This window comes from Atractosteus spatula, chromosome 7 (genome assembly GCF_055471065.1).
Source record: "Atractosteus spatula isolate fAtrSpa1 chromosome 7, fAtrSpa1.hap1, whole genome shotgun sequence".
Taxonomy (NCBI): Eukaryota; Metazoa; Chordata; class Actinopteri; order Semionotiformes; family Lepisosteidae; genus Atractosteus; species Atractosteus spatula.
In genome coordinates this window covers 21,941,963-21,960,339 of record NC_142712.1, presented here as the reverse complement: position 1 = coordinate 21,960,339, position 18,377 = coordinate 21,941,963, and positions in this window count along the sequence as shown.

The window sequence follows — 18,377 nt, the reverse complement described above, 5'->3', positions numbered from 1 at the left end:
CATGACTGAACTTAAGGTTTTAGACAACAGAGAAGAAGTTATCTGAAGCAGAGAAGAATTTATCGGAATATTTTTCTGCATGAAATGAAAAGTTATTTTGTAATCTACAATCTCTGGATTATAAATCTTATACAGTATATGGAAAGAAAGGGGCAAACAGATTACAAAATCTTTTCAAGACATCAACATTTCTTAGTATGAAAGTGAAGAATCTTCTTTTTCTATGTCACAGTCCATCTCCACCAAACACTGCTGCAGCTAACAGAAGTAATATTAATCTTACCAATATTTTCAGATCTGAATGTGCTTTTTGAAGGTATTTGTGTGGAGAGTAGGTTAAGCCTTGTATATAATGCACATTTTCCAAGATTATTATCTGAGTGTGACTAGGATTACCTTTGTGGTAGTCCAAAATGGCCTTCTGCCATCAGGGATGTGTGGGCTTGTGGTGAACTAAGTATCCATGGCTTAATCCTCAACAGTAATCCCTGTGTATTGCCAGATGCCTTGCAGTATCATCTGTGAAACCAACATCAGTCTTGCATGCAATGCACCTGAAAATATTATGCACATTACTGAACTGGTAAAAGTGTTGTTGTTAGTTTTAATGTTTAGTAGGATTTCCTGGTAGTATAGTTTTGTTGCTAGAACTGGACCATGAAGAGATACAGTACATTCAGCTCAAGCTGTGTCAGCTTGAAATTTTATTAAAAATGTATGAGCCTTCTGCACATGTTGGGTATGTCTTGAAAGTGCCATTCTTTAAAGTTTGAATAACGGTTGGTCTGGTTCATCATATAATATAATATCAGGGCTGTAAAATGTTGTCAATTAATTTACCTTCATACTAGGAGTTTTTGAAAGGAAATGGTATGTTATACTTTATGATATATTGTTATTTATTGTTATAAATAGTATAAATAGTAATTTATTATGCCAAAAGTGCGTAATTTTTGCACCCTTTTCCATGTTAGAGCCTTGATAAACCAGATCGTAATGTTGTGTGCTTGGAAAAGGTATTTGCAATGTGATCCATGGCAATTCTCTTTATCAGAAAAAGCAGTGCCCTGATTTGATTAAACAGAAGTACTCAGGCAGACAACCCTGTTTGTGGAAAAATGCCAGCTCCCAAAGAGTCTGCTATTGACCCCTGCAAGAGGGACTGTGCTGTGACTGCTCAACTGCAAATCACAGTGATGCAGTTAGCAGTGCTCCATTACTTAATTACTGCTGTTTGCTTGACTGTTTTCTTTTCATTTCTGGACCTATGATTTGAAGTGCACTGCAAATGAATGAAAACATTCTACTAGCATGAGTGATGGTGGTGTTATTGGCCAACACAAGCGTATTGAGTCTCAGAAGTGACATGCTTTTGGTTGCATGATTGAAATCAGTTCTGAATCTCTGCTGTATGTTTTATAAACCTTGTATGCAATCACACAACTGATTGACTTGGCTTTATAGCTACAGAACACATACTGACATGCTTACTGTTACCAAATAGCACATGTCAGAGGGGAAGGATCTGATCTGAAGTGGAGAAGATTTTGTGACAAGTTCTAATATGAAGATGGGAGACTGGGGTAGTGCAGTGTTAAGGGATTCATATAAAATTACACCTTAATATTGAACTGCTCACAGAGGTGAGAGCAAAGCCATTCTGACACATTATCAGAAATAGTAAAAATACTACAATAACAATGAAAAATTGTGCTTATGTAATAGAGAAGAGATTATATTCCTGAAGATCTAATATTTTAATGTTGCTTTTTTTTAGCAGCTGCCCTTGTATATTTTACAAAAAGGAAGACGTAAAACCCCTAATATTACAATTTCAATAACAAATTTTTAAAGTTTTAGTAAATTAGCACCCTGAAAGTGAATTCTTCATGTTTGCTAGTCTCTTGACATCTTCATTAAACAGAAGTATATGAAGTGTTTCAAATAAACTACAATTTACTTATACATTTTATAAATTTTTAAATAAAACTATTTTTAAAACAGATACAGTAAAGTTATAAACCTTATATACAGTATATATACAGATTTTACATTTATTAATTTGGGATCATTAATTTGAATGTTCATCGGACAAGGTTAAAAGTACATTTGTTCAATATCAAGGAGACAGCTCCATCCAGTGGCACAGTGAGTGAAATGTGACTGTGGTTGAATACAATGCAAAAGATTAACAGTCATAACAAAAACATCTTTCCCAGGAACCTAAAAAACAACAAACTTCAAAAACCCACAGTATATGCATGTTGGCAGTTAAAATTATAGGGACACCTACAGTAAGTGATCTCACGGAAATTTGACTGACAAAGGAAGAATCAGCCCACTATTGATTTGATCAGCCCACCTGTCTCTCTCACACCTGAAGAAGGCTCCATGGCCGAAACGTTGTGTTCTCTTTCTTCTTTTTTTCAGCATGGAATAAACCTATTACTTGTTCCTTTGCAGCCTACGCATGCTGACGCAGCTACCCACCTGAACCACTATTGATTTCTATGAAAATAACCATCTCAAAAGAAAATTCAACAATGTTTTGTTTGCATTTCCTTGGAAACATTTTTCCTAGGCATTTGTACCCACAGATGCACTTATTCTTGAGTAATATTTTACACAAAGTCTGTAGTGCAGCACTATGTATGTTCTTCCATTCAGTCCTCATCCAAAGTGACAGTATAAGTAGTCTTTTTTTCTCACCCTGTGTCAATTTACAATTTGTATGTAGTAATAGGTTTATTCCATGCTGAAAAGAGAATTGAGAAAATACAACGTTTTGGCTGTGAAGCCTTCTTCAGGTGTGAGAAAAACAGGGCAGACAGCAAAGATTAAATAGCAAAGAAGAACAGCTGGGAAGCTGGGAGAGGGGAGGAGGCAGGAGGGGCAGAGAGGCCACTCAGGAAGTGCAAAGTGGAAAAGGGTGAAGAAAGGTTTGAAGTCAAAACCTGCATGAGAATAAAGAAGATACACAAAAATAAGTCGGTCATTGAGAGAAGGGGATGGTGTGAACCTAGTTTCAGGATGAGTTTCGTTTCTGTTGTTTTTTTTTGCTATGGGAGTTGAGAAACCCTTCTTTGAGAACAGAGACAGAGAGATCAGTGTGATCATGGCCATCTGAGGTGAAATGAGAAACTATGGGTTTGGGGAAATCTTTAACCTTCACAGCCCTAACATGTTCTCTGAAGCGATCATCTAGTCTCCTTCCGGTTTCCCCATCATACAGTAGATACCATTTTTTAACTGCTTTATCCAATAAAGGTCACAGGTGAGATGGAGCCTATGCTGGCAAGCAACAGGCGCAAGGCAGGATATCTCCTGGATGCCAGTCCATCACAGGGCACACACAGACACAAGAACACATTCACACCAGGGCCGATTTTCCCAGAGCCAATTAACCTACCAATATGTACTGTACCATGGAAGGAAACTAGAGCACCCAAAGGAAACTCACACAAACACAGAGAACATACAAACTCAACTCAGATAGCACCACAGGAAGAACCCAGGGCTAACCATTATGCCACTATACTGCCACATTTTTACTACTCCAATAAAAACAAAAAGTATTTAAAATAACTGCATGTGCTACAAACTATTCCCAACCATCCCAGCCACAGACTGTTCTTCCCTCTGCGCTCTGGCAAGCAGTACCATACTATTAAAGCAAGGACCACTAGACTCAAGAACAGCTTCTATCCCACTGCAGTATGCATCCTCAACAGCTAACTGCAATGCCTCAGACTCAATATACATCAGCACTTTGCACTTTTTGCATGGTCTAGCATGTTTTTTTCCTCACTATTACAATATTTATTGTCCCACAACATATTAATTGTTTCTGTTATTATTTATTATGTTTTTAATGTACTGTCTACATTGTGTGGAGATGTCTGTTGTACTCTGTACAGTAAGTCTCGAGAGATGAAGAATTCCAGTGTACGTGTACTATCCTGACAGAGGCTCACCCCTGGATTGGAAATACTTTCCAATTGTTCCTTATGCAATCTTTTTTTGTCTGATCCCTCTGGATGTTTTAATGCTTCTTATTTATGAAAAAAAGTATGTGCTATAATTCTTTACAACACAACATCTTCTAAAAGATGACAGTTTCTTATTTTAATTTTTAGTCTATTCTGATGTCTGTTTTTGCTTGTCTTGGGCTGGGCTGCTGTAACACCTCAATTTCCCTCAATAAAGTCTTATCTATCTGTCTTTATGTGGTGACATTTGCAATGAAATAGAAATAGGGTTACTACAAACACCTGAAGTTTCAAATAGTCTGCCTTCTCTTAGTTTTTATTCTTTATTCTTCTCCTTCTCCATCTCTTCACCCCACTCCCTGGGGTCTTTACAATCCTCTGGGGTCATACTTCAGAACTAAGTGGAGCCCTCTCAGCCATCTCCTCCTGGAGACTATGTCATGTGACCTGTCAGACTTCCTAAATCTGACCTCACTTTCATCCTACGACAGAGAACATCTATGTGATACTTCATTGCACCCTCTCTCCCCACATCTCTTCACTTGCACAGTCTTGTGGCTGCTTTCCTAAAAACACCTGTAAGATTAACCCTTTTAACTCTATTTCTGGCACAGGAGGCTGTGTAGTCTGTTTCTGTGGAGGGTCATTTCCTCCTGACCACCCTTTATTGTTCGGCTACAGTGTCACTCTTTCACAGACAGTGTTCAGAATTCTGTTCAGAATTCTGACGCTGTACACCCTCTTGTACAGTACCCAAAAGAAAACTCCTGATCTTGGCGAGTGCTTTTTGACCCTCTGCTCCTCCTTTATATACTTCATTGTTTCTTGCTGTAAATCTATTTTCCTTTTCACTCTTTCACTCTTGTTGGCCCCTCTGTGGTATAACTAGCAAGTTGCAAATATCAGTGTTGTGCTACCTTGTGGCTTCATCTTAGAACCAACTCTTAAGTCTGCCTTTGCCACTCAGTTTCCTAGCCTGATTCAGTGTTAATACATTGAAATACATTTTCACTTCATTTATGTGACATTTATTTATTGTTCATTTATGTAAATTATTGTATTACACAGAATCATTTGCTATTGACCTTATGTGTCTGTTCAGAAGGGTTGTACCATGTCAGATCAGCCCAATAAATTCCTTGAACCCACAGATTTTTTATTTGTCATGAGCTTAATGAAGGGTGGTACAGTGATAAACTTTCTTCTGTGTGGATCTTTATAGAGTTCTTCATGTTAATATGGGTTTACTCTGGGTGTTCCAGTTTCTTTTCATCTTTCAAAGGTTAAGTGCGACTAGTTAGGCTAGTTTGTGTCTCTAAATTGTCCCTATGTTTGTACCCTTTGAAGGACCATGCAGGGTATAGTCCTGAACAGAATGCTATGCTTCCTGGGTAGGCTGCAGTTTGCCGCAGTCCTTACCAGGAATAAGAGACTTTCTCAAAATGGATGGTCAGACTCGATGAAAATATAAATTCTACTTCAAGTTTTTTTTATAGTCTCACTTTTAAATATTTTACAAATAAAGGTCTAATATATAAAATATATGATCCAATTATAAAACGGTGAATATGTGAGATCTCTTATTCATGCTGAATGAGTAATAAGTTTTCCAAGGCTGAAAAATGGTAAAAAAGTTTTGAGCATATTTCACACCCAAAAAACATTGACATCCTTAGCTTTACCATACAACATTTAGTAGTCATAAACCAGAAAATCTGTCATATCAAAACCTTTAAGTCTTAGATATTAAATAAGTTAGTACTTTGTTCTCAATGTTTAAAATCAGAACTTGTAAAGTGTTTGAATTATAAGTGTTAGTATAGATCAATTCTGTAGACTATAAAGTTACTAAATGCATTCCGTGCCTTTATTATTGTAGCAAGTTTCGCATAAATCCTCAGGTTTAAACGTTGACACATACTGTATCTGAAGGATTCAAGTGAAGGATTGTTCCACTAGAGGGTGCAATTACATCCACTGTTGCAGAACGTCATTCCTATATGAGGAGAAGCACTATTTGCAGGTGCCTTAGCAGGCAATCTCTCACATTTGAAAGGCGTATTAGCTCATATACAAAGGAAGAAAACAAGCTACATCACACAGCTTGAGTGGCTGCCCTAAACTTTTAGACTTGCATAGCCTAAAAAGAATAAATTTTCCATGACCTTGTGAACACAAATACAAGAAATGCACCATTATCTATAACAGATATTGGCCTTTTGTCTGCATAGCTCTTATTCTGATAAATTTGAATGGCTGTATGAGTGGAAGAAAGAACTGTCTGTAGTCTTAAAATTGGTGTTAAATTTTCTGTCAGTACTGCATCTGAGCTTGAGTTAAGTCAACACAAACCTTATACATATTATTATAAGACTACTGTGACAGACAGTAAATAACCATCTGAAATAAAACAGCTATAGGCCATTATGCTTCTGATATCTGATAGCTATAACCCTCTCTAAAAATGTGATTCCTTTAAGTAGGTATATGTGGTAGCCAGAAAAGGGTTAAGGATGATGAGCACCAGGGCTTTGTGGGAATAAGTCCAGACTCCAAGGTGGGGTGAACATTTTAACAGGTGGAAGCACTGCTAAAATTAGATGGTTGAGAGGAAGAATGATGAAAAATAATTAGTGCTGCCATGCCAGTTTTTGTTCCATCCACAGATTGGTGTTGTCCTTTTTACCAATCACAAAGTCTAACAAATCGTGGTATAGAAAATATTGGCCTAACTGGTTTAATAAATTAGAAAAATATTTTACTAAGTTGCAAAGACAGGTGAAGGGGGATATCAGAGAGAGAGAGGGAAAATAAATTATTAGAGTTAAAAGTGATGTGAAAGGCATTTTTTTAATTGTATTTGCAAAGGGTCAGTAAGGTAAGACTATAAGGAAGAAAAAAGTCAAGTGTCCTAGGGTTACAAACAGATCTATTATTGAAAAAGAGCAGGGAACTTAAGATGGTTTCAATAGTTACTGTACTTTACACCAATGGTCACAAAGGAGGAAATTAATATTCCAGAGGCAAAAAATATAATCTCCCTCATTTCTAAACAAGTTTAGTATACTTCAAACTGATTGTCTGATTTTCCACACTGTATTTACAAACATGCACTCAAAGAAAAGTGGAACATGATTCTTATAGCACTATCTTGGATATCCTGAGGAAGGAGATGTGCCTACTAATTGAAACATTACAAAAGCAAAACCCAGTTATAAAAAAGGGAACAAAACAGAGCCAAGGAAATCAGTCTTACCTCAATTACTGCTTTTAAAATATTAATTTAACTAGATTTTATTTCCTACAGCAAATAACTAGTGTCAAAGATGTCATCAGGGTATATGAAGAAAAATCCTATACAGTACATTATTTTAAAATATTCATTTTTTTGCCTTATAGCCTGGACTTAAAAAGCATTCATATATATATATTTAATTTATTTACACATTTTATCCACAAATTCCACGTGATTAAACATTCGAATCAAAAAAAGAAATAATTAAAAAAAAAATGAAATAGCTGTTTTAAACTACTGTATAGTGATTCACATGATTTCGGGACAGATCCAAACATTTCTACAGGTTCTATTTGCTGGGTAGTCCATATTAAAGTAAAGACCAGAGACACTAAGGAGTCCAGGACAAAGTTGTCAAAATGATAATTTTAGAATGGGTATAAAAGATCAAGGACTTTGAATATCCCTTGAAGCATGAACTGGAAAATTTGTTGACCATCAAGATCCTGCCTAGATCAAGCTGTCTTCCAAAATGGATGGAAGAGCAAGGAGACTGATCAAAGGCTGAAAAGAGGTCAATAGCAACTTTGAAAGAACTATAGGGTTTATGGCCAAAACTGGTCAAAGAGGGCATGTGACGATAGTATTCCAAGCATGCCCAAATTTGGCCTGTAAGAAAGAAGGGCAAGAGGGATGACATTATTGAAAACAACAGCAAGAAAATGCTGGAAACATTTGGCAAAATATTTTGTGATATGCTAAAACAGAATTTTACAGCCTCATTATAAAGCTTTATGTTTGGCACAAAAATAACAACATAACCAAAGAGCACCATCAGTGGTGGTGGCAACGTCATCTTATAAGCATGTGTCATCTACTAGACTGGACAATTGTCAGGATAGAAAGGAACATTAATGTAGCAAAGTACAGAAAATCTCTTTACAAAAACCTCCTGCCCTCTGCAAGAAAGATTAAACTGGGACAGAAGTTCACCTTTCAGCATACTGTAACAACGACCTGAAACACACAGCCAAAGCTACAGTACAATGAAGTGGCTAAGTTACAAAATGATAAATGTCCCTGAGTGGCCCAGTCAGAGATGTGACCTACTGTAAATTCAAAATTAGATTGCTCTTTCCTGAAAATTGCTTACTGAGGAACATGACAAAAGAGGACTTTTTCAAGATTACACAAGTGGAAAGAACATTGACTTGTGGCATAACTTGAAAATTGCTGAAAATCACTTACTGAGGAACTTGACAAAAGAGGACTTTTTCAAGATCACACAAGTGGAAAGTACATTGACAACAGGAGAAATGGAGGATTGTCGGATTCTGGAATAAACTTCCAAGGGTTAAAACTGTCTCCATAAGTTGTTATTGTGTATGAAAATGTGGATGTAATTTATCTGTCTGTAAAAACATTTGCCATCATTATTTGCCACTTTCCAGTTTGAAAATGTTCATACAGTCAGGGTCCTGCTATAACATTCAAATAGGTAGTGATTAACAAAGATGGCACAATGTTTTGTCAGAGCAAATCTTCTCATTAGTAAGCTGATAAGTTAGAAATCAAGAGGAATATAGACCTTTCTTAAGAATCTTGAAGAAAGCTGTACCCTTGGTGGTGTGGTGGGTTGATGCTTTGGAGCTGGTGAGGGGCACTATAATGACAGTGGGACTACCAAATACATCTTAAAGTCTTCTCTTAAAAATACTTCATTAATTGTAATTTAGCAATTGTTTAACTGTTTATATATATAGGAACAAGTAATAGGTTTATTCCATGCTGAAAAAAAGAAGAAAGAGAACACAACGTTTCGGCCGTGGAGCCTTCTTTAGGTGTGAGAGAGACAGGGCAGTAGGCAAAGGGAAAGTAGCGGGAGAACAAAGGTTGGGAGGGAGGAGGAGTGAGAGGCGGGAGCAGGGGACAGAAAGAGCGGCCAATCAAGAGGTGTGAAGTCAGAATGGGTGCAGAGAGGTGTGAAATGAAACTTCCAATGAATGGAGAAAATTTAAAAGAACAGTAGTCTGTCGTTAAGAGAAGGGAGAATGTGTGATCCTAGCTGCAGAATAATTTTGGTTTCGGTGGTCTTTCTGATGTATGAGTTCAGAAAACCGTCTTTGAGAACACAGATGGAGAGATTAGAATGGTCGTGGCCGTCAGAGGTGAAATGAGAAACAATGGGCTTGGAGAGATCTTTAATCTTCACAGCCCTGACGTGTTCTCTGAAGCGGTCTCCAAGTCTCCTTCCTGTTTTTCCAATGTAGATGGCTGGGCATTTACTGCAAGAGATACAGTAAATAAGGTTGCTGGAGGTACAAGATGCTGTCTGGGTGATCCGGAATTGTCCTGAGGGGCCTTGAATGAGTGTGGTGGTGGATGTGTACTTGCAGGTGATACAGCGAGCTCTGTTGCAAGGGAAAGTGCCTGGTGTGGATGGTTGTTGAGGGCGGTCAAGGGAGCTGTGAACAAGGAGGTTACGCAGATTAGGTGGTCGGCAATATGAGATGATAGGGCGATCAGAAAAGAGGGCCCCAATGGAGGGATCATCCTGTAGGATGGAAAAGTTGTGGTTAACGGTCCTGGGGATAGGAAGTGTGTTAGGGTGGTAAGGAAGCACCAAAGGAATGCGGTTGTTATGGCGGGAGTTCCTGATCGGGTTGATGGTCCGGGGGGTGTTTTTGGCTCGGGCAAGGGCCCTGTCAATCACACTGCTGGGGTATCCTCTGTTGATGAAAAAGTAGAACATTTCGAGGGCTTGGTTCTCGAAGTCGATGTCGTCGCTGCATAATCGTCGTAGCCTAAGGAACTGTTTATTACAAACCCACGGATTTACACAGCTACCTTCTGTACAGCTCATTTCACCCCAACCACACTAAAAACTCTCTTCCTTTTTCACAGTTCCTTAGGCTACGACGATGATGCTGCTTAGCTGTCTGAATAATGTCTACATAACGTACAGTATAATCTGATGGAATAGCAGAAATTGTGAAAGAGTTATTTCAAATTGCAGCCTAGACATGTAGGGAAAAATGTGGGTTTGGAATGAGAACTGGTTAACGTACAGTATAGGGGACTGAGTATGAATAAGGGACAAAAACTCTGGTTCAGGTGATGTAATTAGTGGAAAACCACAACAATATGTATTAGGACAGAAGCTTTTGATTTATGTAAAAAATGTATATAAGTTGATCTTTATCAATGATCTAGATTCTGGTATAGTTATATTGAAGATAAAATATAGATTGAAGATAAAATGATTAGCAATGGCTATTAAACTATATGTATTAGTAAATTTAATACATAATCAGTACTCTAATATTCAAGGAATACACCACTTTTATAAAACAAAATTGTTTCTAAGCTATTGTATCAATATCCATTGATTTTAGAAGGAACACTCATCAATGCTAGGGTGTGTATTAAAACATACTGTATGTTCACAGTGAATTTTGGATATGAATAATAACTCCTTAAAATCCCAGAAATATTGCATTTAAAAAAATATTTTTTCCAAACATCTAAACTTCAGGCAACTTCTGATATCAACACTGTTTTCAGAATATAAGCACTATCTGTGTGAAATTAATGCCTATTACCCTTTAAATGGATTTGTTTATCTAAGTGGAGACTTCAATCAGACCACAGAAAATTAAAACAAAAATAAATGAAGTATGGAACATGGAGGCTGATAGCTTGTCAGTGTAATCTCTCAAAGTTAATTGGAAGCTAATTGGTCACCTCCCCTGCTGTTGGAAATAGGGCATCTTTTCCCTCAATGTTATATAAAATCTTCGGCAGTAATCTCTGAGCCATTACCTCATACACCCAGGTGACTTCATAGTAGTATTTGTACCACCTGTTTGTTCTTTTGTTCTGTTAAATAGTCCTTAATCCCAGGATCCCTAGTATAACTGGCTGGGTTTCTAATGCAGTTGTGGATTGATATATTAGTCCTACCTTCTCAAAGCAAGCAAATTAGTGGAAATACAAGGTGTGTACCCCTAGGGACTTTCTGATTGTTTCATCCAATTTCATGTTTCATACAATTTCATGTTGATGCTGAGTCCTCTTCAAATGTTCAACTCCCTTCTCACATAATTGTTCCCTTTACCAAATGGATGTGAATATGAAATAAAATGTGAAGGTGTTTGATAAAGTTCCTCACAAAAGATTTATTCTTAAATTTCAAATGGTACAGTAGGTATTTTGAAAAATACTGTACATGTTTGTATTGAGAAATGTACTGTATAATTAATTGAAAAGAGAGTACAGGTTAGGAATGATGGAGTGATATACTGTAATTATGGGAGTACTGTACTACAGGGATATGTATTTTGACCACTGTTCTCCCTAATTTATATCAAGTGATATAAAGTCTAGACTGGTAGAGTTAACAAACTTGTTACTTTTGTATATACAATACCAAAATAAGACAATAAGCAAACATTATCATACAGTATGTATTACTTATACAGTGTCATATTTACAAAGGCAGTTTCCCTATTTGACTTTCATGGATTGTTTTTAAAAATTACTTAAAATTAACACTGTTTTAGTTAAACATTATTTGATATTTTTTTCACACAATAGCTTAATTTGATTAAGGGTTTATTCATTTTATTTTAAATTGTAGTAGGATAAACTCACCAGTACCTGTAGGTTCCCTCTGCAGCATACTGTAACTCATTTCAAAGACTCAACAATGAGCACCAAAGAGCTTTCAAGGTCAAAGTGTAGGACAGCAATAGCTGCCAGCTATATCACCCTGCAACTCACAACTGGCAATCCAGTTGCCAACCCAAGCAGGTGTGAACCTGGCCATTACCTGGACGGGAGCTCCCCTGGGAAAGCCAAGGTTGCTGCTAGAAGAGGTGTTAGTGGGACCAGTACGAAGGACTCACGCTGTGGTTTGTGTGGATTGGAATGTCCCAGTATAGTGATGGGGACACTAAACTGCACTAGATGCTGTCCTTTGGATGAGGTCCTGTGTCCCTGTGGTCATTAAAAATCCCAGGATATTTCTCGAAAAAAGAGTATAATCTTGGGGTCCTGACCAAATTTCCCCTGGCCTTTAACAGTAATGATTCCTAATAATCCCCATTTATGAACTGGCTTCATCACACTCTGTTCTCCTCCCCACTGATAGTTGAGGTGTGGTGAGCATACTACTGCACTTTGGCTGTCCTCACATCATCCAGGTGCTTCACATTAGTGGTGTTGGAGGGAAGTCCCCATTACCTGTAAAACACTTTGAGTGGAGATTCCAGAAAAGTGCTCTATAAGTGTAAGGATTATTATTATTGTCTTATTAATTTGTAAGGCACAAATCAGTGGATGGGTATAAAAAAGTTAAAGGTCTTGAATGTCCAAGGCGCTCCATCAAGTATTAATGCAGGAGGATGCAGACTAATCAAATTATAATATATCAGTTTATATTTAAATAGATTTATTTTACACAATAAAATCATTTTTCTCCTTAAATGTGTAGAGTTTGATATGTAGATAAGAGGAGAAAAACATTTAAATGCATGTATGATTTTTTTCAAGGTGGAAACAAACATAAAAAGTATTTTATACATTTCACATTTCAAGCCATTTATAACATAAATCATTTGAAGTGTTTACCAAAAACAATGAAGCTTAAGGAGTAAGTGAAAGAGGAACGTGTTCTAGAATCACTTTTCTAGTTCAATGGTTCCCAACCAGTGACTCTTAGAACTCCAGGGTTTTTTAATGACAGCAAAGAAAACTAAAACTTTGAGATTAATAACTTCTAAGAGTGAGAGCAGTGCAGTAAAAAAAGGGTTATAATAGTTCATCAGTAAAATGCCTTCCTCTTTAGAAGAAAATACGTCATTTGGAGGACTCTAATAGCCCTATACCATAATCCTTCTACTGGGCAGCAATAATAATGTTGCTTTCATAATAAAGCAGAACTCAATGCTTAAAACTAAAAAAATGAATTTATATGACACTTCATTTCAAAGGATTCCATAGTTCTTGGCATATTGGACGTGACCCACTTCATCCACCATTCACGTGTGTGATGATGTTTTTTATATTGTTTATATATACCAGTTGTTTATATATACCAGTACACCTGCTATACAGCATGTTGGGTGGAGAAGTGAGATATTTCCCAATTGGAGAAAGGAGGAGTTTTAGAGAGGTCGGATTGTATAAGACCAGAAAGGAATTTTGCCAGGACAAACAGTCTCATTGGGATCCTGAAAAACATGCACTCCTACAGCACAGTGTCCAGGTCATTGGTACAGTATGTTAATTCTGATCAGTAGGGAAAAGTGCCACCAACTGGTCAGCCAACACGATGTGTAACAGAAACCTAATTTGTTTTCTAAAGGAGGGATTGTTTATATGATTGTTTGGGGTTAATCCACATAGAATTACCAAATTTCTTAAATATAACTTTAAAACCAAATGGTTTTATAACCAGGGGGCAGTAAGAATGAATAGATTTGAGCATTGGACACCTCATCAGATAGTTGTAGATTCAATATAACAGATATTGGTCTTGTATCTTTGTGCAACATACTATATCCTGATTGCTTCCACTCACCCAACATAATATTACCAATGATACAGACAAATATAGGATGGATAAACCCACTTAGTCCATTTGATGCTAAAGAAACTACAGTAGGAGTAGCTCTGACCTGATGAGTCCTGAGCTTATTGGGGTTTTATTTCTGTCATTTTTAAAATATATAATAATTAATAGTAAATCATAATTGATTATAATACATTGTAATTTGAAATAATGCAGAGGCTGTGTAAAGTGCTAAAAATCCATTCTTTATACATTGGCAGATAGATATCATGTGTGAATTTATCTGTTTTGCCCTTTACCATCTTTACGTTTTACAGCTTTGCAGTTGATTATTTTAATGTAGTTTCCCTGTGTGTATGTGTCTTTGAGTTCTTTTTTGCCTACAGCACTGTGTTGCATGTGTGTTGTTTTCCCCTGCTATTCAATGGTGTCTGAGGTTAACACGTTATAATTGATTGTATTTTTTAGGAATGCTGCCTTGGATAATAGCATTATTAATTAAAGGGAATATTAAATTAATGATAATTAAAAGTTAAAAAAAAACAAATTAGATTTAGACAAATATTACAGTACAATTTTTTGTACAATCTGTGTATCCTTCTTTCTCTGTTTCAGGATAAACTATAGCCATTAATGAGCTCTGAATTTGTAAGCTTTAGAGATGCAGTGAAATCATTTAAAATGTTTCAAAATAAAATTGATGTAATTTTAATGGAAGTTAAAATGAACAGTAATTCATGCAGATACTACTCTGAGACAGGTTGATTTATTTACATGTAAAATCATATATTAGAAGAGATGCAGTAAGAGCCCAGCTTTTATTAAGCACAGCTATAGTTGCTTTTATTAAGCACAGCTATAGTTGGGTTAGTTTGAAAATAGCTTAAGAACCCTACTGTAAGGTAATTGCCATAGCAAAGAGAAGCAGATTCTTGGATCCAGCCCATGTTTAGTAACTGAAGTAGCTTCTGACAAAAAGCAGTAAGCCCTTGATGAAATGGGCATGTCAAATCTGCAGTTTACTTTTTGAGACAGGATTCATCTCACTTATGGACAATATCCACAGAAAGTATTTGATTTCCTAAGAGGAGTTGGGTACCTTTTAAGTTTAAATGCTATCTCTCTGAGTGCTCCTGGAACATGCTGAATTCTTAACATTATGACAATGAAAACAAAACAAGAGTCATTTCACAATACAATCCTTTGGAGAAAGTGACCAACATAGACATAACAATGTAAAGACTGCTGCAGCTTCAAATAGATAAAAAAGTCAAAGAAATACTGCCAACATATCTGGAAGTAAAAGTGTTTGTGTACAGTGCCCTCCAAATGATTGTATGCTCTAATGAAGTGATAACATATCAACAAAAAATATTTAAAGATTGAATAATGTGTCTTAAATAAAATGTATAAAGCTTATACTGCTATCATAAACACAATTAAGTAAACAAACAATAATTAAGTATTGAGACTAATGTAAATCTCCAAAACATGAAGGTTACATTCCTCCATACTGTTGAATTATATTGTGAGTCCTCCTCTAGCACGGATTACACTGCCAAAACATTGACGTTGAAGTGACAAAAAATGGTAGTTCTTAAAACTTAGCATCCTGAAAATGCCAGTTTATGTTGGAAATATCCAGCTTTTACCATGGATTTATAGTTCCTGGATGTCTTGTCTCAAAATACAGTATGTGGTGACAAAATACTGTACTGTACATCTGTGTCCTGAATTCATATATGAAATCTTTTATAGCCATTCCCCATTCGACAGTGTATAATCTTCAAAGATTTCTCTGACCTTGATGATGCATGCTCCTACTGAAAGTCATCCTTGTTACCTCCTTTGATACCCCAGGGAAACAGGAAATCTTCAGAGCCCTCTGTACTGTTTGCTTCCTTTGTACTTCCAAATAGCAGAATTTTTTTGTAGATTTGCAATTGTTGGATATAATTACTATTTTTAGTGGTGTGAATAAATATGAAGCATATTGTATGTAACCACATGGTTGTGATAGAGATAGAGATGTGATAGAGAGTAATGGAGCTCATAATGTATAAATATGGAATTACTGTAGCTCTTTTTGGATAGGAAATACAAAAAAGAGACTTCACAGTGCTAGAAATCCAAGAGAACAGCACTGCTCTTTAACAAGCACTTTTAACCAGTACTTTTTGTTACATGGTAGTCAAATATTTTAATTCCAGAAAAGACTACTCAGCATTCCTTTTACCTTATTGTCAATATGTTTCCTACTTTATTCTTCCAAATAACACAAAAGCCATGGATATTGAAATAGAAAACTGGGATATGAATAAGGGATTACTCACTAAAAAGTGGAACAAAATTCAGTCTGCCAGCAATCCAGAAATCTTGACAAAAGGGTAAACTGTCTTTGCCTTAAAATGATTGCTGATGTAATTCTTTCTACTGTTTCATATTAGACTGACTTTCTCAGTTTCATGTTTCATCTAATCATTTTGAAATGTAATACATTATATATGTTTACTATTTGTTATTAAACTGTAACCTCAAAATTAATGAAAACAGAAACAAAAGATCTGTATTTTTGGGGAATTTTCATGACCCTAGACTTTCTGTGCTCTCAGCTCAGTTTATCTGTGGTGTGTTAGGTCTGTTAGACCAATACAATCACTATTATTTTTTAACATACTGTAGCCATCATTTTCCTGTGTTACCCATTTCTTTGTATTTGCTTAAAATAGCTTTCATCATTCTTTATTATTGATCTTATTGTGGATTTCTGCATTGCAAACACTTTAGTTTCATTTCATATCTGGATTCAGCATGTGGTTTTTAAACGTAGCTACCTCTTTCTACAGTACCCAATTGTAAAAAATACACAGTGCTCCAGATTAATCATTCAAACTTGCTCCAATTAGACAAAACTTTGGAAACTTTAAATAAAAGGTTTCAAACCTGTACATTTGCCAGGCAAAACTTTTAAATGGACTTCAGTTTCCACAAAAATACAACATTTTGTGTTTTGCTTTGCATCATGATCATAAATGGATTTGGAGAGTTTGCCACATGTTTATACCAATATGATTTCTGATGTTTTTTATATATACAGTATATAAATAATTTTATCTGTGACTGTATGATAGCAAATCTATCCGAATATTTTTACAAATGTAAAGGGATCAAAAATATGTAGACTACACCTCAAATTGGCAATGTTTTGTCAGTGAGCACTTTGCATGTTGTAATGCTGACAGCATCCTCAGATGGGTGTTTCTTCTCTCAGTCTCTCAAACAGCAAGTTCACCTTGACAATCTGCCACAAGTAAAAGGGAAAAGACTTTGGGGAACAGACAAAGCTAATAAACAGATGGTTGCCTGTAGCATGAAAAAAAAATGAACTGCCTGTCTATGAATAATTTCAAAGCAGAGTTTATCTATATCGTACAAGATGAAAATAAATGATGAAAACAAAATTTACATACATGAGGATTAGATTTATCACAATACAGAGATTGGCATCTGTACCAGGGTGACCAAACAGATCCTTTCCAGATGCTCTTACCTACTGTAAGTACTGTAGGTGCTGGTACAAAATCACAAATCAGTGCATCATTGAATGTTTTAATACACAAGTAAATTACCATGAGTCAGGTTCAAACAAGTCATCTTATTTCTTGATTTGCTAAAGCCTATTTTACAATACCACATAAAATAAAATTTGAATACGATATATATTTAAAAGCATAAGTCTCAAATAAGCAAAATCTGAAAATCAGAGAAATTATAATTTATTTCTTTCAAGAAGGGAGGCAGCAGGATAAATTTAAAGACAACTTTCTACCCAATTTAAAGACCTACCTTAACCTTAAACTGAAACAATTTCAGTCTTACGAAAATGCGGGCAAATGCATGTACCATTCTGTCAAAAAGTAACAATAAAATCTGCCTACAAAATATTACTGCCTGAATTTCTATTCTCTGTACATTGTATGCTGTATCTAGGTGAATCACTTCAAAGTGATTTCCAAAGCCTCATCAGAATGGAAGAAGAATGAGGTGATTTATTTCCTGCCAGACTACCTGCCCATAAAGATCTACATCATTCTCTAGCAACAAATGAACTACCAGCTGTAAACTTGGAAGACATGTGTTTCTGTTTCTAATTAATATTTACCTTATGCAGGTGTTTATTTGGAAAACCATGTTTACGTCTGTCATTTTTCAGAGAACTTTTGCCTGTAGTAACATTTTCTGTTCAACTAATTTCTCCAAGTTGCTCTTCATTTGTTCCTAACTTGTATGTAGCCTGATTCACAGACAATGTTAAACTAGTATTCTGTAACTATTATTATTCTGCAACCAAAAGAATCCACTAATTCAGAATAAGATGCAGAATCTAATAATGTGTTGCAGAAGACTAGTCAAACAATGTTGCAATTCTGGCCTGGTAATTAATGTAGCTAGAGGTATAGCATGTTAATGTCATTAAAACACAACATGCTTTAAATTTGTAATGTTTTCAGCACCCTATTTAGTAAACATATGCACACACGCTCTTGGTTCTCAAAACACTAGAGGATTGATACACCAT